This window comes from Tasmannia lanceolata, unplaced genomic scaffold, assembly GCF_043159265.1.
Source record: "Tasmannia lanceolata isolate RefF3 unplaced genomic scaffold, GAP_Taslan_0.1 ptg000002l, whole genome shotgun sequence".
Lineage (NCBI taxonomy): Eukaryota > Viridiplantae > Streptophyta > Magnoliopsida > Canellales > Winteraceae > Tasmannia > Tasmannia lanceolata.
This window is the reverse complement of record NW_027518679.1, coordinates 27,356,924-27,384,420: the sequence shown is the minus strand read 5'-3', so window position 1 is coordinate 27,384,420 and position 27,497 is coordinate 27,356,924. Positions and strand designations below refer to the sequence as shown.

The 27,497-nt window shown below is 40.9% G+C and overlaps 2 pseudogenes; both read left to right on the top strand.

Annotated features, from left to right (window-relative positions):
* The first annotated feature begins 346 nt into the window (after nt 1-346).
* On the top strand, nt 347-1,810 carry LOC143883392 (3-oxo-Delta(4,5)-steroid 5-beta-reductase pseudogene; annotated as a pseudogene).
* A 3,738-nt stretch (nt 1,811-5,548) lies between these two features.
* Nucleotides 5,549-7,023, top strand: LOC143850895 (3-oxo-Delta(4,5)-steroid 5-beta-reductase pseudogene; annotated as a pseudogene).
* Nucleotides 7,024-27,497: the final 20,474 nt, after the last annotated feature.

Sequence of the window (27,497 nt, the reverse complement as noted above, 5' to 3'; positions counted from 1 at the left end):
GTTGGCATAATCACAAACGAACAGGGCCTAAATGTAAGGCGTTCTTTGTTGTGGGTTTTAAGAAAGGATTATTAATGTAAATCTGAGTCCAATAATCAGTTTTGAACTCACAATCGGTTCTCAAAACCAAACAAACAGGCTATACATTTAATTATGAGTCTAATAATCTGTTTTAGAGTCAAAATCAGTTCTAAAAATCCAAAACAATCAGGGCCCACCATTGGATCTCAAAACCCAAATCAAACAGGGCCATAATTTTGCTGGATTGCAAATCAAGGGTGGAGGGGTTCTCTCTCCGCCCTTTATGTTTTGACGGTCAGGCACTATATAAGTTCTCTATAATTAAATTATAGACTTCTCTTTATAAATTGTCAACCTCTCGTCCTTATAAACTATATCCTCCCTCCCTCTCTCTCTCATAAATTATAGGCTTCTCTCTCTCTTTCTCATGGAGCTCAACACCCCTCAGCCATCAGTAGCTCTAGTGGTTGGGGTCACAGGCATGGTTGGCTTGAGCCTCGCTGAGGCTCTGAAAAAGCCAACGGCCCGTGGCGGTCCTTGGAAGGTTTACGGCGCAGCTCGGCGCCCTAAACCAACCTGGTTCCCGTTTTCCCTTCTCAACCAATATATTCAATTTGATTGCCTCGATCTTGATAACACGTTCCAAAATCTCTCCCCAATATCACACCAAGTGACCCATCTCTTCTGGGTTGCAATCCAGGTGCGCCAGAATGAAGAAGACAACATCACTGTCAACAGAGAGATGCTTTCCAACGTCCTCAAAGTCCTGACATCCTCAACTCCCACTTCACGCCTCCGCCATGTCACCCTACAGACGGGCACCAAGCACTACATGGGTCCGATCTTTGACCCGACCCATGCGGTCCAAACTGTACCCCTCGAGCCACCGTTCCGTGAGGATATGCCCCGATTCCCCTACCCGAATTTCTATTATGCGCTTGAAGACCTCCTCGAGTCTTACTCACCCACCGTGATATGGTCAGTACACCGGTCCTCGATAATTGTCGGCGCATCTTCGAGGAGTATATACAACTTCATACTCACATTAGGAACTTATGCGATAATTTGCCGTTATGAGGGCTCTCCGTTTTGTTTTCCGGGGACCCGCTACGTGTGGGACCATTTTTGTGATGCGTCCGATGCGGACTTGCTCGCCGATCAACAAATATGGGCGGCCACATCGGACGCTGCCCGAAACCAAGCATTTAATTGTACCAATGGTGATGTCTTTACTTGGAAAAGCATGTGGAGGGTTTTTTCGGAGATTTTCGGCGTGGAGTTTGTGCCGATGGCAGATGACGATGTGGCGGAATTTGATTGGGTGGGAGAGATGAAGAAGAAGGGGGAGGTGTGGAATGCCATTGTAAAAGAGAAGGGATTGTACGAGACAAAATTGGAAGAGATTGCAACCTTTGATGCTGCCTTTGTAGTTCTTAATTTTGGGTTTCAGCATGTTTGTAGTATGAACAAGAGCAGGGAGTATGGGTTCTTCGGGTACGTTGACACTCTCAAAAGTGTAAGGACATGGGTAGAGAAGCTGAGGGAGATGAACATTATCCCTAAATTATGAGGAAAATAATATCCACACTCCTTTTGTTTTGATAATGGCATGCTTCACTTTCCTCTAGATAATTTTAGTTGGATGTTGATAATCTTATTGGGAACCATCACAGCCACCTGCGGCAAATTAAATAAGTGTAAATAAAGGGAGGAGTGCCAGTATCAAACAAGGGGTCATGTCTATTCTTCTTCTTTCTATCTAGTTTGTATATGAGAAACGATGTTTGCACTCTCTTGTTATAATAATGACATTCCACTTTATTAAATACTTTAGAATATATGGAAAGAGATAAAGATAGAAACACCCCAATCTAACCTAATCAGTCTAACCTAAGCCTTCTCCAATTACTACATCTAGTTTAGTTGCCTAATCAATCTAGGTTATCTCATTCATCCAACTTGCCTAATCTACCACACAAATGATCCAACGAAGAATCTAAACCTAATCCAATGGTGAGATCTCACATATTCTAACAATGTGCGGAGAGACTACAGTCTACGTTGGTCTCACACAGTCACCAATGGTAGTACGGGTGGCCAACCGGTTCGGTTCTCGGTTCTTGGTTACTTTTTTTTTCGGTTCTCGGTTCCCGGTTCCATGAACCGTAGAACCGAACCGAACCGGACCGAACATAATCGGTTCGGTCCGGTCCGGTTCTCCGGTTCTAATGGCTAATTACTAATTATTAATTATAATTTATAAAAACTTTTAATTAAAGTTATAATATAAGTTACTTTCTTATTACAAGAATAGTATTAACTATTACTTATTAATATTATAAGTAATTTATATTAATAAGTATATGTATAATAGAAATATAAAAATATTATATATATATATATATATATATATATATATATATTCAAAGTTCGGTTCTTCAGTTCCAGAACCGAACCAAGAAAATTAGACCCGGAACCGAACCGAATAAGTTCGGTTCTTCATCAGTGGAACCGAACCGGACCCAAAGTATTTTTAAACAGTTTGGTTCTGGTTCGGTTCTTCGGATTTGGTTCGGTTCTGGCCACTCCTAAATGGTAGTATTTGGGAAAAAACACACTCCTTTGAAAATTTAACGCTTACAAAAGGGTATTTGAGGGATTTGAATCTGCCATCTTTATTTCCATTGGATCTCCATTTTGAAAGGCGTTTTTAGTGAGCTGTGAAATAAAGAGTAAAATGCCTTCTAAAAACATGTGAGTGCCAATATCATTTGCCTTCTGTTTAGAAAGGGGCTATGTGTGTGATCATGGATCGAAGATCGTGAGATTATTCATAGCTATTGTAATCAGGATATGTGGACCATAACCTGTTTGATGCGTGTACGTTTTTCTAATTTAATGTAGACAACTACATCCTTCAAACCTCTTTGCTTTGACTTTCGAAGCAATGGAAACAAGTTTAAGCCCTTATAGTCCCGTATTTTTCAAAAAGTACTGTACAGCGGATACTATAGAATGATCAAAACTGTCCATGTGATGGATCACAATGTAAATAGGCTGTGCCCAATAAATCATTACTGTAGGATGATCCCAACCATCCGATCTATAGAGGAACTGCATATTAAAGAAATCTCTATAGATCCGAGGGTTAGGATCGTCCTATGGAAATGATTTTTGGGGCACAACCTATTTACATTGTGTTCCATCACATGGACGGTTTGGATCATCCTATGATGTTGTCCGTACAATACTTTTTGAAAAATATGGGACTATAAGGGCTTATACCATATAAAATCTCCGGTTTTAGATAGGTTGTCTACTCTTATCATTCCGGTTGAAGGTGAGATTGGAAGAATGATCACAAAGCTTTCTTTTTCATAGCCTTTGCGAGGTCAATCCAATAATGCCCAATGCGCCAACTGTTAGATTTTGATTTTCAAAATCTTTTTTTTATTTGTCAAAAGATAGTGTTTGGAAAATATTTTCTAAGAGTGTTTTGGAAAATGAAAAACTTTTCTTTGGAAGGTAATCTCTGTGATTTGCTTCAAGACGAATATCAATGTACTACGAAGGTAATCTCTGTTAAGTTACAAACCATTCGTCATAATTTTGAGAATTTGATTACGAAAAATCCTGAATCAGTTCAATTTTTTTACCCGGAAAAGCACAGCGGGCTATTGTTTTAGCCTTGGATCGGGTGTCATAGCTTGGGCATCCAACAAGTAACTTACTACGGCACTCTCAAGTACGTAAGCTGAGTATATCGCTGCTACAACTACAGCTTGTTAAGTAATTTGGCTACGAAGGATTTTGCGAGATTTGAAGGAGTAACAAAACGGGCCTACGTGGATGTTTTGTGATAACAAATACACAATTGCCTTAACAAAGAATCCAGTTCAACAAGGAAGGACGAAGCACATTGAGATTCGTCACCATTTCATTCGAGAAGTCACAGCCAAAGAAGAAGTGAAACTAAAGCCCTGCAACACTGAAGATCAAGTGACGGATATTTTCACCAAAATTTTGTCAGAAGAAGAGATCAAGGGACTTGTTCACCCTTGTAAAAATTGTTTGAATATTTATTGGTTAAATGGTCAGGATCACTTGATGGATGAGTATTTGACTAATTGCATTGGGATGCTTGAGTATTATAGAGAAAAATAAGTGTCACCTATTTGAAAAATAAGTATTATAGAGTATTTTATCTTGTCTTGATGAACGAAAACTAACATGATTCAATGTATTAAAGACACGTCTTTTTATCAGATCAAATTAACGTCTAGGATCAACTGATATGGGTGGGACCCAAGAGCTAGAAACAGACTTGTGATGGCCAGCAATATTCATGGACCCACCCAACATAGAAACGCTACAAGAAATACCCTAATTGCCAATGGACCAAATCCGTTGCCAAAAGTTGATAATCCATTGCTATATGCATTGCCTTGTTCATTTGAGATTATGACAATCGATTGACAGCCTCTTGAGTCAAATAATCTATTTAGGGCTCACAATCGGTTGGGACAATCTCAAACAAACAAATGTAAATTTGAGCCAATAAGTGGTTTTGGACTCACAATTGGTTGGCATAATCACAAACCAACAGGGCCTAAATGTAAGGCGTTCTTTGTTGTGGGTTTTAAGAAAGGCTTATTAATGTAAATCTGAGTCCAATAATCAGTTTTGAACTCACAATCGGTTCTCAAAACCAAACAAACAGGCTATACATTTAATTATGAGTCCAATAATCTGTTTTAGAGTCAAAATCAGTTCTAAAAATCCAAAACAATCAGGGCCCACCATTGGATCTCAAAACCCAATTCAAATAGGGCCATAATTTTGAGTCCAATAATCATTTTTGGACTCACAATTGGTTATCAAAATCCAAAACAAACAGGGCCTTAGAGATGGAAAACGATCCGTTGCTATATCCATTTTAACTATACATAAATTATATATGGATGATGATAAATTCACACCCTCTGTAGGATAATTTCGCTCCCCTATAACGTGAATTGATGTGGCAGACTATAACCCTTTTTCACGTTACAGGGTCCAACAGAGGTGTGAATTTATCATCGACCTATTATTTGCAGGGTTCTATCTTCTCTTTTCATTTTTAATTGGCCTGTGAGAGCCATTTTGGGAACTTTAATGACCTTTTGACAGCTCTTTAAATACCAAAAGACAAGATATGTTAGTGCAAATAGCAAAACATGGTTGTGCTGATATCATTTCCCATTTATAGTTATCAAGAGCTATTGACTACGTCATCTTACCGTATACAAAAGTGTATCCATATAAATTTATAACTACATGCCAGCCTCATGCTTATAAATTAGAGAAATTATATGATGTCCGACCGTCAAAATAATGGCGGAGAGAGACAAACCCTCCCGCCCTTGATTTGTGATCCAGCAAAAAGTAAAAAAAGGCGGCTTTTGCTGGATTGCAAATCAAGGGTGGAGGGGTTCTCTCTCCGCCCTTTATGTTTTGACGGTCAGGCACTATATAAGTTCTCTATAAATTATAAACTTCTCTTTATAAATTGTCAACCTCTCGTCCCTATAAACTATAGGCTCCCTCTCCCTCTCTCTCTCTCTCTCTCATAAATTATAGGCTGCTCTCTCTCTTTCTCATGGAGCTCAACACCCCTCAGCCAGCAGTAGCTCTAGTGGTTGGGGTCACAGGCATGGTTGGCTTGAGCCTCGCTGAGGCTCTGAAAAAGCCAACGGCCCGTGGCGGCCCTTGGAAGGTTTACGGCGCAGCTCGGCGCCCTAAACCAACCTGGTTCCCGTTTTCCCTTCTCGACCAATATATTCAACTTGATTGCCTCGATCTTGATAACACGTTGCAAAATCTCTCCCCAATATCACACCAAGTGACCCATCTCTTCTGGGTTGCAATCCAGGTGCGCCAGTATGAAGAGGACAACATCATTGTCAACAGAGAGATGCTTTCCAACGTCCTCAAAGTCCTGACATCCTCAACTCCCACTTCACGCCTTCGCCATGTCACCCTACAGACGGGCACCAAGCACTACATGGGTCCGATCTTTGACCCGACCCATGCGGTCCAAACTGTACCCCTCGAGCCACCGTTCCGTGAGGATATGCCCCGACTCCCATACCCGAATTTCTATTATGCGCTTGAAGACCTCCTCGAGTCTTACTCACCCACCGTGACATGGTCAGTACACCGGTCCTCGATAATCGCCGGCGCATCTTCGAGGACTATATACAACTTCATACTCACATTAGGAGCTTATGCGATAATTTGCCGTTATGAGGGCTCTCCATTCTGTTTTCCGGGGACCCGTTACGCGTGGGACCATTTTTGTGATGCGTCCGATGCGGACTTGCTCGCCGATCAACAAATATGGGCGGCCACATCGGACGCTGCCCGAAACCAAGCATTTAATTGTACCAATGGTGATGTCTTTACGTGGAAGAGCATGTGGAGGGTTTTTTCGGAGATTTTCGGCGTGGAGTTTGTGCCGAAGGCAGATGACGATGTGGCGGAATTTGATTGGGTGGGAGAGATGAAGAAGAAGGGGGAGGTGTGGAATGCCATTGTAAAAGAGAAGGGATTGTACGAGACAAAATTGGAAGAGATTACAGCCTTTGATGCTTCCTTTGCAGTTCTTAATTTTGGGTTTCAGCATGTTTGTAGTATGAACAAGAGCAGGGAGTATGGGTTCTTCGGGTACGTTGACACTCTCAAAAGTGTAAGGACATGGGTAGAGAAGCTGAGGGAGATGAACATTATCCCTAAAATATGAGGAAAATAATATCCACACACTCCTTTTGTTTTGATAATGGCATGCTTCACTTACCTCTAGATAATTTTAGTTGGATGTTGATAATCTTATTGGGAACCATCACAGCCACTTGCGGCAAGTTAAATAAGTGTAAATAAAGGGAGGAGTGCCAGTATCAAACAAGGGGTCATGTCTATTCTTCTTCTTTCTATCTAGTTTGTATATGAGAAACGATGTTTGCACTCTCTTGTTATAATAATGACATTCCACTTTATTAAATAATTTAGAATATATGGAAAGAGATAAAGATAGAAACACCCCAATCTAACCTAATCAGTCTAACCTAAGCCTTCTCTAATTACTACATCTAGTTTAGTTGCCTAATCAATCTAGGTTATCTCATTCAACCAACTTGCCTAATCTACCACAAAAATGATCCAACGAAGAATCTAAACCTAATCCAACGGTGAGATCTCACATATTCTAACAACGTGCGGAGAGACTACCGTTTACGTTGGTCTTACACAGTCACCAATGATAGTATCTGGGAAAAACACACTCGTTTGAAAATTTAACGCTTACAAAAGAATATTTGAGGGATTTGAATCTGCCATCTTTATTTCCAATGGATCTCCATTTTGAAAGTGTTTTTAGAGAGCTATGAAACAATGAGTAAAATGCCTTTTAAAACATGTGAGTGCCAATATCATTTGCATTTTGTATAAAAAAGGCCATGTGATCCTACTTCCTTTTTGTTGGAAAGTCTAATTCAAATGGTGGTAAATAGTGGGGCCATGTGGACCCCGATCCTGAGAAGTGGAGGTGAGGGAACTAGTCCCTACACCATCCTCTGGATCATCCACGTAAATGAGAGCTCTGCCAAGGAACTCTCGAAACGGATGCCACCCTCATAGCATAGCACGAGTGGCGATATAAAAAGAAAGAGATATGTCTTGATCCAGAACCGAGGTTCGAAACCGAGACATACCTAAAATAAACTCAGAGTCGCCATCCATGGATATGCCATGGAACCCTAAAATCAAATCCTCTGTGCAATGGATAACCAGAAATATATATGGGTTCGTGCCTGATTACGAATGGGGAAGGTCTGAAGAGCACCCCCAATTCGTCCGAGTGCAAGCACTTGGTCTCTTATGCCATTTTCATTAACTCCAAAGAAGTTTGGGTAAAATCATGTGAAATGGGAACAATCCTCAGGAATCGTCTACCTAAGCATGCATTTCCTGAGGATAGAGAAATAAGTATACATAAAATGAAATGAAAGATGTGTTACCTAAGCAAAGCTAGGTTATAAGTGACATGCCTAATGGGTGTCTAAGTTTCTGGTGGACACGCACATGCAAGCTACAACTAAAGGTATAGTATCAGTACAAGAAAGTAAGAAAACACATCAAAACATACAATAATAACACAACAAATCCTAAGACTCTAAATGATTAGCCCGAGTCTTCGGATGGTCTGATGTTCATCCAAAGAAGCCTACGTATCCCCGCCTCTACGAGAATCAAGGCCACGTAGTTCTTCGCGCCTATTCTAAGCTAGGATGCCTAAGACACCTAGACCTCTATCTAAAAGACCGGACTAGTTATTAAAGCTTCTTGAACGATTATTTAAATTCCAATGAATTGTAGATTTTAGGACACCCTATATGCCCTAACTAAATGCAGGTTAGCCCTAGGCTAATGCAGGTGCTTCCTACAACCTATGTGTAACTAGGCTGCGTTTCCTAAGGAAAACAAAGGGTGGACTAACGTATCTGTAGACACCCCATTTTGACCAGACCCTCAAAAGCCAAAAAAAAAAATTGAATAAATTCCCAAAAACCGAATTTTGAAATTTCAGAAAAATTGAATCCTGAGTGTGAAATAAACCCGAAGAGTTCTCATTGGTGGATAATTTTCGAAATCTCTTAAAGCTTAAATGGTCCCCAAGCGCCAATCGAGACCCTTGTTTAGTCGCCCCAATATCCTTGACCATTGTTATGAGGCTCAAATGACTTGGATGTTGGTACCCCATTACTCGAGCCTTGAATTGTTGTCTTTGATACCTCGCGCTTAAGTGTGCAACTCAGGTCATCTCAAATTAAAATTCTTATGAGAAAATGAGCATAATCGGCCCGAGCCCGATTCGATTTTATGTTAAAAGCATAGCTTGAATCCCAGAAAATTGACATGAGTGGTACCCGAACCCATGTTTGGGGTGTAGGACGAGCTTAAATTAAAATATCATAGAAGTGGGGTGAGATATCCATCAGGAGAGTGCCAATACCAATCCTTTGTGTAGCAAAAGAGTATTTAAATGTTGATCCTTTTCTTACCCAAGGTCACCCCTAGCCAGGAAAAAGGATGTCAAAATTCATGTAAAGCGGCTGTCCAAGGAGGAAAAGGGGGGGGTCTGCATATACCATTTGCCTTTTTCCTTTAAAACCCAAACGAATTAGGGTTTTTAGAGGAAAAACCCATTTTGAGCAGCCGCGTAAGAAGGAGAGGGAGGAGGAGAAGGAGCTCGCCCCACCCATTCGGCCATCTCCACCACCACTAGCCTTCGCCACCGGCGCCTATCCCCATTCCCTCTGCAACTCCGGTCATCTTCCCCGGCCTCTCCCTCGCCGGCCGAACCACCATCTCCCATCTAAACCTTCCACCTCCGCCGCAAGGCACCACCATCTTCTACCTTGGTGCCACCTCCGACCACCCACCTCTTCCATCTTCATCATCAGCCACCACCAAACCCATCTCATTTTTTACCCAAACCCCTTTTCTCCAGCCGAATCCCATAGATTCCGACCGGCCAGCTACCCTCCACCCATTTCATCTTACCTCCACCCGCCATCTCTTCCACCTCCTCTGTAACTCCGGCCGGCACCACCATCTTCTCCGGCCGTACCACCTCCACCCACCAACCTCCATTTTATTGAAACCCACTTCAAAATCCCTTTTCTTCACCTCTCATTTCTCCCCTCAGCACTGCCAAAACCCACCTCCACTGCCTTATTCACCTCTAATTCCTTTATTCCCAGACACCATTGAAACCCATCTTCATCTCCACCTTTTAGCCACCTCTGCAATTTTCTTCTCCGGGAACTCTGCCGGAATCCGGCACCGGAACTCTCTCTGTGCCCAATATAACCCCATCTCCCTCAATGAAACCCATTTCATTTCATAATTTCCAAACCCTCTTCTCAGACCTCCATTTCCACCGTTTCTAACCCAAACCCATTTCTACTATACATTCATCTCCCCTCTTAAACCCATTTTCACTTTCTCCGGTGGCCTTGCCGGAATCCGGTCATTCCCCTCCATTAAACCCCACTCAGATTTACCACTTCAACCCTCATTTTTACTCCCAAACCCACCTCCCATTCTCTGCAACCACGGCCGAATATTCTCGCTCCGGCAAATCCTTACTCCGGCGGATCGTTTCTCCGGCAGATTCTTGCTCCGGAGAGGAGGAGAGATATCTGCACCCTACATTGGTTTCAGGTAACCCTATCCTCTCCCTTAATTCATGGTTAGCGTAATAATCAAGATGATTTGAGAATTTTGGGCTTGTGCAATTTCTTATTAATGACCTGTAGTTTGAGGTTGTTATGTTCACGTTCTGTGTAATGTTGGAATTTGGAAGAGTGGATTGTATCTGCGATCCGAATAGATAGACCTCATTACTAGCAGCTGATTAGGTTTCTTCTTTTGTCATTTTCCAATTTCATGGGAGCTTGTATTTGCGATGGGGGTGGTTTGAGAATTTATAATGACTCTTAATGGTTGGTAATAGTATTGGGCAGGACAAGTTTAGTGTGATTGTCAAAACATGATAGTGCTCATGTCAATGCCCTTAGGTTTGTGAGATTGGCGCTACCAAATTTTAGCACAAAGTAACCTGTGTTTATTCTCTAAGTGGTCTTAACTCTCATGTCAAGATTTCCAAAACTTCTTTTATCATTTCCATTTATATACAATCATCTTTTGCTTTCACTTTCAGCCCCCTACATTCTTCATATGAGTTGCTAATTATCATTTTCCTGATTTCATTTGATTCTTGTCTTGGATCTCAAATCTTCTTTATTTTTACCATTCTAACAATGCAAAGCCCATATTTTCTTTGATCTGTTCTCAGCAAGGAAATGATAATCCCATTACTGATTTTGTAGAAATTGGAGTACTTGCAAACCAATTGAGATTTTCTTATTTTTGAGTGGGTCTTGGCTGATGGCATATGGGCAAAATAACTTTGGTTTCCTTCCCTCTGTGTTTGGAGAGGTGGCTTAAAGTTTTCTTTTGTGGTATATGTAAGTTCTAGTTGGTAGAGCTTTTGCAGGGAAATGGTGATTCTCACTCCTATGGGTTTTTATTTACTTTGGTTTGAGCATTGATTGAGAGGCTTGTATTTAGAAGGAATCAAGAATAGGAGCCATTCTTGCAGTTTCATTTCTTTTGGAGCTTTAGTTCTCAAAGTTCTTGCCCGTAAGGAGAAAAAAATAGGACCTTGTTAGAAACTTCAATGTTTGATTTCATGTCTTTGTATCATAGGGCGATGAAGGCGCTAGCCCAAGCCCATCTTTAGGGGACTCGCTCAATCCAAGTAGCACTCCCCTCTTTTGTTTAGTAGGCCTACCTAACCTTTTGAATTTCTTTTAACCATTTTTTTTAAAAGAGCCCTTCTCGGGGCAATGATGAGGTTACTTGGAGCCCGTCTTTGTGTTTTGTGGCTCACCGTTTTTGCACTTGAATTATGCACCAAAATTTATAAAAATCAGAAATATCATTGCATGCATTTGTATAATTTGTTGAAAATTTAACATTCTTCTTTTATGTTAAGTTCTGAGTTAGGTTCTGAAGATGAATGGACTTGTTCAGGTGAGACTATCTTGAAAGCTTATCATTTTTTTTTATTATTTCATTAGGCTACCCAGCGGCTGGTCTGGGCTAATTATTTTTTATTTAAATAAATTGTTTAATTGAAGAAGGAAATCAGATGACTACTCTATTCGATGTTATCGACATGAGTACTGTTTGATTTCAAGGCGGTTTGTAGGAATATTATCATGTGTATTATGATATCAGATGATTACTTTAGCATCATCTGATTTCATCCCCATATTGGGGTGGTGTTTGTGGTTGGGCATAGAAGTGTTTGATATTGTTTTCTTTTACTTTATTAGGCTATCCAGCGGCTGGTCTGGACTAATTAATGTTGTTTATCATTTTATGATTGCTATAGATTGTATATTTCTTCTATTGAAAATTCTTCTTTGCTTAGCACTTGATTTATTTTTATAGGAATAAAATGGAATTTGCGATTATCTGGTAGCCTTTTCTTCTCTCTTTGATAGACTAACACAGTCTTATAGATTTCTGTTAAATTTCTTTAGATACTAGAATCCCCTCTCATTGCGAGGGCGATGAAGGCGCTAGCCCAAGCCCATCCTTAGGGGACTTGCTCAGTCCAAGTAGCATACCCCTCATTTGTATATAGGAGACTTGCCCAGTCTTGCTAGCATTTTTCTCTATCCTACCTCTGTGTCTAAGAGACTTACCCAGTCTCATTCTCTTGCTAAACCTCCACTTTGTGCGTCGTTTGGTTTTGGGAGAACACCCTACTCGGCTTGGCAGCATACCCCTACCGTTATGGGTATTGGGTTGCACATTTGTTGCACCCTACGGCTAGGTAGCTGTCCGGCCCGGCTGGGTGTTTCACCTTTGCCAAATATGCACAATGTCTCTTATTCCTTTTAGACCCGCCCGGTCTCATTCTCTTGCTAAACCTCCTCTTTGTGCGCCGTTTGGTTTTGGGAGAACATCCTACTCGGCTTGGCTTCATACCCCTACCCTTATGGGTATTGGGTCGCACATTTGTTGCACCCTAGGGCTAGGTAGCTGTCCGGCCCGGTTGGGTGTTTTACCTTTGCCAAATATGCACAGGGTCTCTTATTCCTTTTTACGTCATTTGTGTCTCGGAGACAAGCCTTGTCTCCTGTAGAGAGTTTCTCCTTTAGGAGGCTTACCTAGCCTCATGTTAGAATAACCCTTCCTCCTGGCGAGTCTTTGATTCATTTTTACCCCTTTTCTTGGTAGTGTTTTTAGTGAGTCTCTGACTCATTTGTGCTCTTCTTTTTTTAGTGTGTTAGTTAGTAGTTCGCCTTTAGATTTGTTGTCATTCATCCTTGTTTGAGACTAACTCAGTCATATAGAGCCTTCCTTGCTTGGGATCTTAGATTGTTTTCTCTGTTCTTGGGACACTTCTTTACGTGTTGTGGTTTGTCTCTTTGAGACGCTAGTTGCTTATCCGGGGTTTCCCCTTTTGCTTTAGGGCTTTGCCCTAGTTTGTGGTATTACTTGCGTGTTCCCTTTAAGATTGAAAACATTTAAAGGTCTTGAGCATTGGAAAAGCTTCAAAATCCAAAAACATTAGAAATTTAAATCTCAAAAACATTTGAAAACTTTAAAAATATCAAAAACATTTGAAAATATAAAAAACCTAAAAAAATCTTAAGTGTTGAGTGTTTCTTTTAGAAGCGTATTAGGCGAGTTCGATTTTCGAACTACGTTGGCTTGATCCTCTTTCACGAGGTACGTAGTGCAGCTTGGGATACATATCCCAAGTCCAGCCAAACTTTGTAAATAAATGCTTTAACCATTTTTCTTCAAAACCTTGTTTTCAATAAGATCTTCCTCTAGAGTTAGGAGTTTGTCCTAGATAGAGAGTTTTAGAGTTAGGAGTTTGTCTATTATTTGTTGTGTGTTTGTCGTATGTTTGTGTTAGAGTTAGGAGTTTGTCTTTTGTTGTGTGCTCGTTGTGTGTTTGTGTTAGAGTTAGGAGTTTGTCCTAGCTAGGAGCGCCTCTGTCCGGTCAGTTGGCGATTCACATCGCTGACTGATGACTAGGTCTAAGATGCGTTAGTGATCCCATCGTTTTCCTTAGGACGCACAGCCTAGTTACACATAGGTTGTAGGAACCGTTTGCATTAGCTTAGGGCTAACCTGCATTTAGTTAGGGCATATAGGGTGTCCTAAAATCTACAATTCACTGGAATTTAAATAATCATATAATAAACTTTAATAACTAGTCCGGTCTTTTAGATCGAGTCTAGGATAGAGGTCTAGGTGTCTTAGGCATCCTAGTTTAGAATAGGTGCGAAGAACTACGTTGCCTTGATTCTCGTGGAGGCGGGGATACGTAGGCTTCTTTGGATGAACATCAGACCATCCGAGGACTCGGGCTAATCCTTTAGAGTCTTAGGATTTGTTGTTTTGTTATATTGTATATTTTGCTGTGTTTTCTTACTTTCTTGCGCAGGACTATACCTTTAGCTGTAGCATGCATGTGTTTGCACATCAGAATTTAGACACCCATTAGGTATATCACTCATAACCTAGCTATGCTTAGGGGACACCTCTTTCATTTATTTTTTGTGTGCTTATTATTTCTATTCTCAGGAAATGCATGCTTAGATAGACGATTCCTGAGGATCGTTCCCATTTCACATGATTTTTGCCCAAAACTCTTCGAGGTTAATAATAAATGGCATAAGAGACCAAGTGTTCGCACTCGGGCGAATTGGGGGCGCTCTTCGGACCTTCTCCATTCGTCATCAGGCACGGACCTTTTGTATCTCTGGTTATCCATTGCAAACAGAGCATTTGTTTTGGTTCCATGGCGTGTCCATGGATGGCGACTCTGAGTTTATTTCAGATATGTCTTGGTTTCGAGCCCTGGCTCCGGATCGAGACATATCTCTTTCTTTTATATCGCCACTCATGCTATGCTGTGAGGGTGGCATCCGTTTCGAGAGTTCCCTGGCAGAGCTCTCCTTCACATTGTGGAGATCTTAGAGGATTGCAAGAGGGATCTCGCGTCCCTCGCCGCACTCGTCCTCTCAGGATCGGGGTCCACAGGCTGGCGACTCTGCTGGGGAGTTCTTGAAACATTGCCTAACTCTATAAAAATGCCATTTTTACTAACTTTGAAGAAATTTGAGCTAAAATCATTTTAAATGGGAGCTTTATCGTTAGAATCCAGGGGCACCAGACAGGTGCGTAATTAAAACGAGGGATTCACACACTGCACATCATGCATTGCCATATTTTTTATTTCTCTCATTGTTTTTCATTGTTTTTCATTATTGGCTCCACGGGATAGATTAAATGCGTGCATGACTGGGATGTTACTACATCCTGATGGTACTGTTGAATCTATTTCCAAGCTATGCGCCAGCGCTGCAGCCGTAAACACTCGGTGCACTTGTGTTTACAGCAGCCGATGAGCAATGAAGCATACTATGTATAACACTCGGTGCACTTGAGTTATACATATTAAGTATGTTTTATACGCATAGTACCCGATAGATTGAGTCCGGAGCCCTACTTTGTTTTATATATTATGTATATGTTTACTGACCTAGTGAAATCTAACTAGGAAGTACCCGTGTTTTATAAAGTTTATTGCATTCATTAGGGTCGAACATGTGTTGCTTACACATGTGGAGCCTAGAGTTAGGAGCTTTGCCCTATTTTTAGACTAGGGTAGCTCATTTTATATGGCTACAACACGGTCTTAGCACACTCACTGGTCTGTCTTGAGTCGGGATTTTCTTGACTCCGCTAGATTAGAATTAGGGCTGGTGCCCCTGGTTAGGATATATGTGTATGTGTATATACCTATATATACTGATTATGTATATTAGGGTTCTCCTCTTAGTCAGAGATTTCTTATTCCCTTCAGTTGGTTATATCCATTCCTTATTCAGATCTAGATCTAGTCAGTGGCTTTTTATCGCTATTACCTTGGTCAGGCTTAGTCCTTGATCTATTGATTTTAGGGGTTTGACCCGTTGTTGTATATTCTCACCTTTGGTTTGTCTATCAGTTGATCATCTTTCTCTGATAACCACCGTTATTCACATATCCTTTGGTTGAGCTGTGGGAATCCTTTGTATAGCCGTTATGTTGCGGGATTTTATCCAGACAATTTTTGAGCATAACCGCTATCTCTTAGAGTTAGGAAAGCCATGAGTTTACCCTACCTTACTTTCTTGTCTAGCGCCGTTATGCTGCCGGATTTTATCCAGAATAATTTTTAGCATGACCGCTATCCTTTAGAGTTAGTTAAACCATGAGTTTGCCTTACCTCGACCTTCTTGTATAGTCGTTATGCTGACGGATTTTACCTGGAACATTTTGAGCATAACTGCTATTCTTCAAAGTCAGGGATAGACCATGAGTTTGTTGTATCGTGATCTTTTTGTTTATTCCTATTTATTCATTTGTGGATTATCGTCAGATTCTTGACTTTTGTCATAATCTATTTTTTGATCTTTTGTGCATATAACTGATTCATATTTTCCAACATGGATTTACCTTTCTTATACCTTGATCATTGATGGATTAACTAAATCTTCCCTATCTGTCGCGAGTACAAGATTATTGCTGAGGTCCAGACTCATTTAGATTAGGGGTGTTTGTCATTCTTAACTTTTTCATACCTCAAAAGAGAGCAGCCATATCTCGAAAAGACTTAAAGGGATAAATTGAAGGTTCCTTGAGATCCTGTTGGTGTAGGTCATGTTATCAATGCCTACCTGTCTTTGACCTTCGTAGATTGACTTATCGGTTTTGTAATCCAAACATGTTTAGGATTATTCTTGTCTCTATTTGTAGAGGATATTTTATCTCCATTATCTTTCATTTAACCTAGTGTTTTAACCTCAATTTCAGGATTCTTAAGGTGAGCAATTGTCACTATCACCCTCAAAAGACAATCCTAGCCTAACCTGCTTGGTCTAGATCATCTTCGATATCTAGACTCAGTTGATCCTCTCATTACATCGAGAATACCTTTACTCTCTTTGTCCGAGCTGTTTGAATTACTAGAGGTTCATCCAATGGCTGACCCAGTTGATCCTATGATAGCCATTCAAGAGATGCTGAAATATCTTACTCGTGACATGGCGAGTATGAAGGAAGAGATGACCCATTTGAAGGTTCAGAATACTGACAAAGTCAATTTAAAGGATGATCAATATGCTGAAGAGTATTGCGTACCTATGGTCAGTAGAGAGAAAGAGATGTACGACAAGTTAAGAAAGTTGGCTCAAGATGTAGAGAATATGAAATTTCAGGGACCAAAGAAGTTCGATATTTCTGAGTTTATGATCCCTCCTGAGGCTATTCTGCCACCCAAATTCAGAACCCCTGACTATGATAAATATGATGGGACTGGGTGTCCTCGGGGTCATGTAGGATGGTTCATAAAGCTTTCCCAACAGCATGGACTCAACCCCGAGCAGATGGCACAACTATTCCCTGTGTCCCTTGTGGGAATTGCAAAACAGTGGTTCTTGCGCTTGAAACCCGAAGAAGTCAGAACTATGGAGGCCATAGCAAACAAACTTGTCGAACAATTTTCGATGGAGGACGGGATAGAGGTTACGAAGAGGGATTTGAAGCAGTTGAAACAAGGTCCGCAGGAGACCTTTACCTCTTTTATCCGGCGATGGAAAAGAAAGTTAGCGCAATTGAGTCAAGCACTCTCAGAGGCAGATCAAATCAAGCTGGTAGTAAAGAGCCTATCCCCCGAATATTTTCATTTCATGGCACCTCAGCACTACACAAGTTTTGATCATCTGATAAAGACGGGAACTCAAACTGAAGATGCTTTGGTAAAAGGCCTGAGGTCCAAGACTTTATCTGATACCACAGAGGGGAAAAGACCTATGGTCAAGTCAAAGGAGGTACATAATGTCAATTCTGTTAGGACTCCAGTCAAAACAGTATTGGAAGGGGAAGAATCAGCAGAAAAGAAAACAAGAAAATTTACTCCGCTTCCTTGCTCGTTATCCTACATTCTTAGGAGATTGATCAAGGACAACAAGATTGAATTGCCTGAACAAAGAGTCCTACCTAATCCTCTGCCTAAGAATTGGAGAAAGGATTTATTTTGTGCATATCATCGTGGTTCGGGCCATGCGACTGATAAATGTTATACTCTGAAGCATAAAGTGCAAGATATGATCGATGAAGACAAGCTCACTATTGAAGAGCCTTTCGATGCGCATGCTGTCTCTCCGCTAGCTTCGATAAATGTCATTTCTACTGAAGGAGCAATCTTGGATCCTGCATCCCTTATTCGCCCTATTTCTGAGACGCCACTTGTCCCATCCGGCACTCGATCTGTAGAAGAATCTGTTGAGAGGACTACACTTGTCAGAATGGAAAACTGGATGGTCAAGCTCTTTGGTCAGGTGGCTATGCTAACTGAGGAAGTAAGAGAGATGAAAATTCAAATGCAGCACTTGTTTATTAAATGTGACTCTGCTCCGAAGCAACTTGTTGATATGGGTACTATGACAGAAGAGGCCTCTGTTCAGAGTTTAATCCTTGATAGATATGTTGATTTGCATAATGGGAAAAAGCCTTACATTGCTCCGAAGGAAGTTAGAAGTGTTAGACCTTCTCGACAACCTCTTAAGCAGGCTTTCATTGCTCCGAGGGAGGTTAAGAATGTTGGACCTTCTCACCAACCTTTAAAGAGGCCAGTGATAGAGGAAGAAAAGATGGGTCAGAAACGAGAAAGAGAATTCACTCAAATGCCTTGTTCTCTTATAGTCATCATGAAGAAATGGGTCAGTGAAGGTTGTTTGAGGCTTCCAGATATTAAACCTGTGCCTGTACCATTCCCCAACAATTGGAGGATGGATCAATACTGTGAGTATCATAGAGGCCCGGGTCACCTGACGGAGAATTGTTTAGCTTTGAAACATGCAATCCAGAGCCGGATAGAGAAAGACTCTTCTGCTCTCGCTGAAATCTATGCTTTTGTGAACCAGGCACTTGAAAGAACCATTCAACCTCGCAAAGACCCCGTCACTTATGTCACTCCAGAGCCAGAGAATAAGTTGAAGGGAAAAGAAAAAATGTCAGAGTTTGAATATCTTGAGAATGTTGAGGCAGAGAAGGTGCTGTTACCAGCAAGTTTTCAAAGACAATTTGGGCCAAGTCAACAGGAGTTCAGAGGACCACCCTTTCCAAGGTTTCTGAACCAGGGTCGAACTCCTTAGCCAGCATTAACATGGAGGAAGGCGTGCTACTTGTGAACTTCAGTGCCAAGTCCTCGCCTCTGTTCAACTGTTATGTTTCAAGAGTCATATGTCAAGTATCTTGTTTCTAGATTTGTTTTTTGTCAAGTTTATACCAACTCCTAGGTTGAAAGTTGGTGGGCCTTGTAGTGTCAATGTCAAAAAGAAAAAAAGAAAAAAAAAGAATTGTCATGTTTGTCAGTCTTTCTTATATAGAGTCAGTGTTTTGTTTTTATCAGAACCGATGAAGAGCCCATAGAGGCATGTCTGTGAGTCATCTATGCACATCAAAGTTTTCAATTCAATATAGCATTTGGTTCTGTATCTTCAAATTTTTATGATTCACTCTTGGATTTAATGTTTAAAACAACTAAAGACGCCCCCTTCTCGGATGAGAATGCAGACGAAATTCACCTCGAGATCTGAAAGATGGTCAAACGAGAGGAAGAGCGTCGAGCGTAGCCACTTGAAGAAGAAATCGAAGCCATTGATAGTGGTATCGAAATTCGAAACTCGAGAAAGATGGAGTGGCAAACTTTATCTCCCGAGGAACGCAAAGAATTGATAAACCTGTTTAGAGGGGTTTGAGGTAGTCTTGCTTGATCCTATAAGGATAAACCAAGGGAATGCCCTGTCGTTGAGCAAAGCAAGACTTCATCGGCTTTAGACATCCAGTTGAAGAATAAAATTTTAAGGAGATGAACATCAGGCATCCTGTGGAGCTGATGAGATATTGAGAGAAGACTTTCAGGCAAGGAAGTTGTATGATAAATTTAAGTCTTCCTAAAAAAAAAAAAAAAAAAAAAGAAAGAGACAAGGAGTTGTGGAATCTTGAGCATAAATTCAAGATCTTCGAGATGGGAGTGGAGCGCAGCGGTTGAAGTTTTGCCTGACATGCCGTCAGATTCCAAAAAAATTTTAAGTCTTTGAATCTTAAGCAAAAGAGCTTGTACGCCAAATATACCAGGAGGCCATCCTTGATAGTCTGAACTTTTATAGCCAAAATCCTAATGTTTTAAAATCCATTTGTAAACCCTTTGGGCCAAAAAGTCAAATCAAACCATATTTTTTCTAACCATTTTATAAACCCGGGGCATTTTATGCACCCGAACTACGTCGGACCTGATCCCCATTTCTTTAGGGGTACGTAGGCAACTTGATTAATTCAGGTTCGGTCAAACCTTGGGATAAAATCCCTTTCAAAATTTTGAAGCTAAATGCTAAACCATTCTTTGAAAAATCCCAAAGCGAACTACGCGGATCTGATCCTCCATTTTTGGGGTACGTAGGTAGTCTGGCTAGACCAGATTCGGTCCAAATCGTTTGAACTTTAAATATCCCACCCTTTTGATCCCAAGCCACCTAGAAAGTCTTTCTGGTGAAACAAGCAAAAGTTGAGACAAGTGGTCTTTTAGACCGAAAATTGGAAGGCATTTGGTTTTGACTTCTTTTGAAGGGAGAAATCGAGGAGACGGAGAAGCAACCACTACATAGGGCAGGATCCCGGAATCCGAGTAGTGTCGATAAGATTTACTTTGATACCTTTCTAAACTAGGGGCATTAAAACCGAGCAACCCAAAGGGGGTAATAACCATGACGGATGTCCCGATGGAGGAAATTAGAGCCTCTTGACATGGTTTTTTAGAATACTCTAAGAGTGGCTAGCCTTACCATAATAAAATAACACATTTTATCTAAGGGTGAATCAAAAGTGAGTCAAGTCCCTTGAGTAATTTGAGTCTTCTTTGATTGAGTCTTTGGAAGTCTTTTTCTTATTTTTATCATTTTTTCTCTCAATGTCCGAAGTGTTTGGCACTGGAAGAGCGAGAGTACACCTTTTGAAATGTAAAGAGAATTCAAAGCGGATCCTGGTTAGGAATCAAGGAAAGGGCAAGAGACATTTTGTTCAAACTTACCAGATACATCAAAGCCTCAAGTAGTGAGCAATGAAAGAAAAAAAAATTTCAGGCTCATCCATTGTGGATATCCTTTTACCCATATACCGAAGAAAGAACCCAAGCAAGCTTGAACTTTTCTTACCTATCCTGGTTTTGCTCTCCAATGAATCCTGTCATGGAAGTAATCATACTAGGGGCATCTTTTATGACTTGCGTCATAAAAGATATCAAATACAAGATAATTGAGATAAATATTTTCAGCAAATAGAAGCAAGAGAAGCTTGAACGCTCTCTTGAATCAAATTCAGAAATTGAACTCATTCTTTGAAAGAGTCAATGTTCCCGAAAATCTAGTACCCAACGGAGTCTAGAATTCCTGCTTTTGCAGTTTTCAAATTTTAGCAGATTGCTTTTCTTCTCTTTAAAAGAGTCAATATCCAAAAATCCCATCAAGTTTTTCGAGTCTGGTCTTCAGCAGTGATCATGCACTCCCATTTATTCTCGGCAGGAGATAGCTATGCTATCAATGAGCTCGATATAAGATCGATAAACCCATCAATCATGTTTGCAAGCCCTTTGGCCCCCCAAAAAAAAAAAAATCTTTTTCTTGGTTAAACCCAAACAAGGGGCATTCATTTTTTTTAAGAAGAAAAAAAAAATCTTTTGATTGTTAATCAGTGAGGTGCCAAGTAGTGGCCTGTTTATTTGTTGCTTGGCGAAAAGTAGTTTCGCCTTGGTATTGAAAGATCGGGCGAGAAGTAGTTTCCCCGTTGTTTGGAAGATTGGGCGAGAAGTAGTTTCCCCATGTTTTGAAGTTCGGGCGAGAAGTAGTTTCCCCGTTATTTTGAAGATCGGGCGAGAAGTAGTTTCCCCGTGGATTTGAAAGTCGGGCGAGAAGTAGTTTCCCCGTTGTTTGGAAGATTGGGCGAGAAGTAGTTTCCCCATGTTTTGAAGTTCGGGCGAGAAGTAGTTTCCCCGTTATTTGGAAGATCGGGCGAGAAGTAGTTTCCCCGTGGATTTGAAAGTCAGGCGAGAAGTAGTTTCCCCGTTGTTTGGAAGATTGGGCGAAAAGTAGTTTCCCCATGTTTTGAAGTTCGGGCGAGAAGTAGTTTCCCCGTTATTTGGAAGATCGGGCGAGAAGTAGTTTCCCCGTGGATTTGAAAGTCGGGCGAGAAGTAGTTTCCCCGTTGTTTGGAAGATTGGGCGAAAAGTAGTTTCCCCATGTTTGGAAAATCGGGCGAGAAGTAGTTTCCCTGTTGTTTGGAAGATTGGGCGAAAAGTAGTTTCCCCTTGGATTGGAAGGAGTTCTTAGAGAAAAGAAGTTTCTCAATTATTTGAAGTTTTTTGGAAGAGAAAAGTAGTTTCTCGAAGGCAGAGTTTTTGGAGAGAAAAGTAGTTTCTCAATTATTTGAAGTTTTTTTTTGGAAGAGAAAAGTCGTTTCTCATTTATTTGAAGATTTTGGAGGAGAAAAGTAGTTTCTCAGATTTGGTTTTTGGAGAAAAGTAGTTTCTCAAAGATAGAGTTTTTGAGAGAAAAGTAGTTTCTCAAAGGCAGAGTTTTTGGAGAGAAAAGTAGTTTCTCAGATTGAGATTTTAGAGAAAAATAGTTTCTCGTGTTTATGGTGTTTGTCGGAAAAGTAGTTTCCTTTTGGTTTTGATTGTTTGAGAGAAAAGTAGTTTCTTTTGATCTTAGAGTGCTTGTTTGAAAGCAGTTTCCCCTTTTTGTTTTGAATGCTTGAGGTGAAAAGTAGTTTCACCAATATGATATGTTTTGTCAAGTTAAGAGTTTCAAGAGAGGCCATCTCATTGAGATGTAATGATTTCCGAGTTAAGAGTCGGAGAGAGACTATCTCACCAGCGCGCAGGTCTTGAGTCTTTTGAAAAGTCTTATTGCCGGTTTACCTTTGTGTTTCAAAATCAAAATCCAAAAATTTTCTTTACTTTGTTTTTGGGTCAATCAAAATGTGTTGTCTTGTCAGCTTTGCCATTCGTGTGACAAGCACCCTCTGCCAAAGAGGGGCATCTGTAGACACCCCATTTTGACCAGACCCTCAAAAGCCAAAAAAAAAAAATTGAATAAATTCCCAAAAACCGAATTTTGAAATTTCAGAAAAATTGAATCCTGAGTGTGAAATAAACCCGAAGAGTTCTCATTGGTGGATAATTTTCGAAATCTCTTAAAGCTTAAATGGTCCCCAAGCGCCAATCGAGACCCTTGTTTAGTCGCCCCAATATCCTTGACCATTGTTATGAGGCTCAAATGACTTGGATGTTGGTACCCCATTACTCGAGCCTTGAATTGTTGTCTTTGATACCTCGCGCTTAAGTGTGCAACTCAGGTCATCTCAAATTAAAATTCTTATGAGAAAATGAGCATAATCGGCCCGAGCCCGATTCGATTTTATGTTAAAAGCATAGCTTGAATCCCAGAAAATTGACATGAGTGGTACCCGAACCCATGTTTGGGGTGTAGGACGAGCTTAAATTAAAATATCATAGAAGTGGGGTGAGATATCCATCAGGAGAGTGCCAATACCAATCCTTTGTGTAGCAAAAGAGTATTTAAATGTTGATCCTTTTCTTACCCAAGGTCACCCCTAGCCAGGAAAAAGGATGTCAAAATTCATGTAAAGCGGCTGTCCAAGGAGGAAAAGGGGGGGGTCTGCATATACCATTTGCCTTTTTCCTTTAAAACCCAAACGAATTAGGGTTTTTAGAGGAAAAACCCATTTTGAGCAGCCGCGTAAGAAGGAGAGGGAGGAGGAGAAGGAGCTCGCCCCACCCATTCGGCCATCTCCACCACCACTAGCCTTCGCCACCGGCGCCTATCCCCATTCCCTCTGCAACTCCGGTCATCTTCCCCGGCCTCTCCCTCGCCGGCCGAACCACCATCTCCCATCTAAACCTTCCACCTCCGCCGCAAGGCACCACCATCTTCTACCTTGGTGCCACCTCCGACCACCCACCTCTTCCATCTTCATCATCAGCCACCACCAAACCCATCTCATTTTTTACCCAAACCCCTTTTCTCCAGCCGAATCCCATAGATTCCGACCGGCCAGCTACCCTCCACCCATTTCATCTTACCTCCACCCGCCATCTCTTCCACCTCCTCTGTAACTCCGGCCGGCACCACCATCTTCTCCGGCCGTACCACCTCCACCCACCAACCTCCATTTTATTGAAACCCACTTCAAAATCCCTTTTCTTCACCTCTCATTTCTCCCCTCAGCACTGCCAAAACCCACCTCCACTGCCTTATTCACCTCTAATTCCTTTATTCCCAGACACCATTGAAACCCATCTTCATCTCCACCTTTTAGCCACCTCTGCAATTTTCTTCTCCGGGAACTCTGCCGGAATCCGGCACCGGAACTCTCTCTGTGCCCAATATAACCCCATCTCCCTCAATGAAACCCATTTCATTTCATAATTTCCAAACCCTCTTCTCAGACCTCCATTTCCACCGTTTCTAACCCAAACCCATTTCTACTATACATTCATCTCCCCTCTTAAACCCATTTTCACTTTCTCCGGTGGCCTTGCCGGAATCCGGTCATTCCCCTCCATTAAACCCCACTCAGATTTACCACTTCAACCCTCATTTTTACTCCCAAACCCACCTCCCATTCTCTGCAACCACGGCCGAATATTCTCGCTCCGGCAAATCCTTACTCCGGCGGATCTTTTCTCCGGCAGATTCTTGCTCCGGAAAGGAGGAGAGATATCTGCACCCTACATTGGTTTCAGGTAACCCTATCCTCTCCCTTAATTCATGGTTAGCGTAATAATCAAGATGATTTGAGAATTTTGGGCTTGTGCAATTTCTTATTAATGACCTGTAGTTTGAGGTTGTTATGTTCACGTTCTGTGTAATGTTGGAATTTGGAAGAGTGGATTGTATCTGCGATCCGAATAGATAGACCTCATTACTAGCAGCTGATTAGGTTTCTTCTTTTGTCATTTTCCAATTTCATGGGAGCTTGTATTTGCGATGGGGGTGGTTTGAGAATTTATAATGACTCTTAATGGTTGGTAATAGTATTGGGCAGGACAAGTTTAGTGTGATTGTCAAAACATGATAGTGCTCATGTCAATGCCCTTAGGTTTGTGAGATTGGCGCTACCAAATTTTAGCACAAAGTAACCTGTGTTTATTCTCTAAGTGGTCTTAACTCTCATGTCAAGATTTCCAAAACTTCTTTTATCATTTCCATTTATATACAATCATCTTTTGCTTTCACTTTCAGCCCCCTACATTCTTCATATGAGTTGCTAATTATCATTTTCCTGATTTCATTTGATTCTTGTCTTGGATCTCAAATCTTCTTTATTTTTACCATTCTAACAATGCAAAGCCCATATTTTCTTTGATCTGTTCTCAGCAAGGAAATGATAATCCCATTACTGATTTTGTAGAAATTGGAGTACTTGCAAACCAATTGAGATTTTCTTATTTTTGAGTGGGTCTTGGCTGATGGCATATGGGCAAAATAACTTTGGTTTCCTTCCCTCTGTGTTTGGAGAGGTGGCTTAAAGTTTTCTTTTGTGGTATATGTAAGTTCTAGTTGGTAGAGCTTTTGCAGGAAAATGGTGATTCTCACTCCTATGGGTTTTTATTTACTTTGGTTTGAGCATTGATTGAGAGGCTTGTATTTAGAAGGAATCAAGAATAGGAGCCATTCTTGCAGTTTCATTTCTTTTGGAGCTTTAGTTCTCAAAGTTCTTGCCCGTAAGGAGAAAAAAATAGGACCTTGTTAGAAACTTCAATGTTTGATTTCATGTCTTTGTATCATAGGGCGATGAAGGCGCTAGCCCAAGCCCATCTTTAGGGGACTCGCTCAATCCAAGTAGCACTCCCCTCTTTTGTTTAGTAGGCCTACCTAACCTTTTGAATTTCTTTTAACCATTTTTTTTAAAAGAGCCCTTCTCGGGGCAATGATGAGGTTACTTGGAGCCCGTCTTTGTGTTTTGTGGCTCACCGTTTTTGCACTTGAATTATGCACCAAAATTTATAAAAATCAGAAATATCATTGCATGCATTTGTATAATTTGTTGAAAATTTAACATTCTTCTTTTATGTTAAGTTCTGAGTTAGGTTCTGAAGATGAATGGACTTGTTCAGGTGAGACTATCTTGAAAGCTTATCATTTTTTTTTATTATTTCATTAGGCTACCCAGCGGCTGGTCTGGGCTAATTATTTTTTATTTAAATAAATTGTTTAATTGAAGAAGGAAATCAGATGACTACTCTATTCGATGTTATCGACATGAGTACTGTTTGATTTCAAGGCGGTTTGTAGGAATATTATCATGTGTATTATGATATCAGATGATTACTTTAGCATCATCTGATTTCATCCCCATATTGGGGTGGTGTTTGTGGTTGGGCATAGAAGTGTTTGATATTGTTTTCTTTTACTTTATTAGGCTATCCAGCGGCTGGTCTGGACTAATTAATGTTGTTTATCATTTTATGATTGCTATAAATTGTATATTTCTTCTATTGAAAATTCTTCTTTGCTTAGCACTTGATTTATTTTTATAGGAATAAAATGGAATTTGCGATTATCTGGTAGCCTTTTCTTCTCTCTTTGATAGACTAACACAGTCTTATAGATTTCTGTTAAATTTCTTTAGATACTAGAATCCCCTCTCATTGCGAGGGCGATGAAGGCGCTAGCCCAAGCCCATCCTTAGGGGACTTGCTCAGTCCAAGTAGCATACCCCTCATTTGTATATAGGAGACTTGCCCAGTCTTGCTAGCATTTTTCTCTATCCTACCTCTGTGTCTAAGAGACTTACCCAGTCTCATTCTCTTGCTAAACCTCCACTTTGTGCGTCGTTTGGTTTTGGGAGAACACCCTACTCGGCTTGGCAGCATACCCCTACCCTTATGGGTATTGGGTTGCACATTTGTTGCACCCTACGGCTAGGTAGCTGTCCGGCCCGGCTGGGTGTTTCACCTTTGCCAAATATGCACAAGGTCTCTTATTCCTTTTAGACCCGCCCGGTCTCATTCTCTTGCTAAACCTCCTCTTTGTGCGCCGTTTGGTTTTGGGAGAACATCCTACTCGGCTTGGCTTCATACCCCTACCCTTATGGGTATTGGGTCGCACATTTGTTGCACCCTAGGGCTAGGTAGCTGTCCGGCCCGGTTGGGTGTTTTACCTTTGCCAAATATGCACAGGGTCTCTTATTCCTTTTTACGTCATTTGTGTCTCGGAGACAAGCCTTGTCTCCTGTAGAGAGTTTTTCCTTTAGGAGGCTTACCTAGCCTCATGTTAGAATAACCCTTCCTCCTGGCGAGTCTTTGATTCATTTTTACCCCTTTTCTTGGTAGTGTTTTTAGTGAGTCTCTGACTCATTTGTGCTCTTCTTTTTTTAGTGTGTTAGTTAGTAGTTCGCCTTTAGATTTGTTGTCATTCATCCTTGTTTGAGACTAACTCAGTCATATAGAGCCTTCCCTGCTTGGGATCTTAGATTGTTTTCTCTGTTCTTGGGACACTTCTTTACGTGTTGTGGTTTGTCTCTTTGAGACGCTAGTTGCTTATCCGGGGTTTCCCCTTTTGCTTTAGGGCTTTGCCCTAGTTTGTGGTATTACTTGCGTGTTCCCTTTAAGATTGAAAACATTTAAAGGTCTTGAGCATTGGAAAAGCTTCAAAATCCAAAAACATTAGAAATTTAAATCTCAAAAACATTTGAAAACTTTAAAAATATCAAAA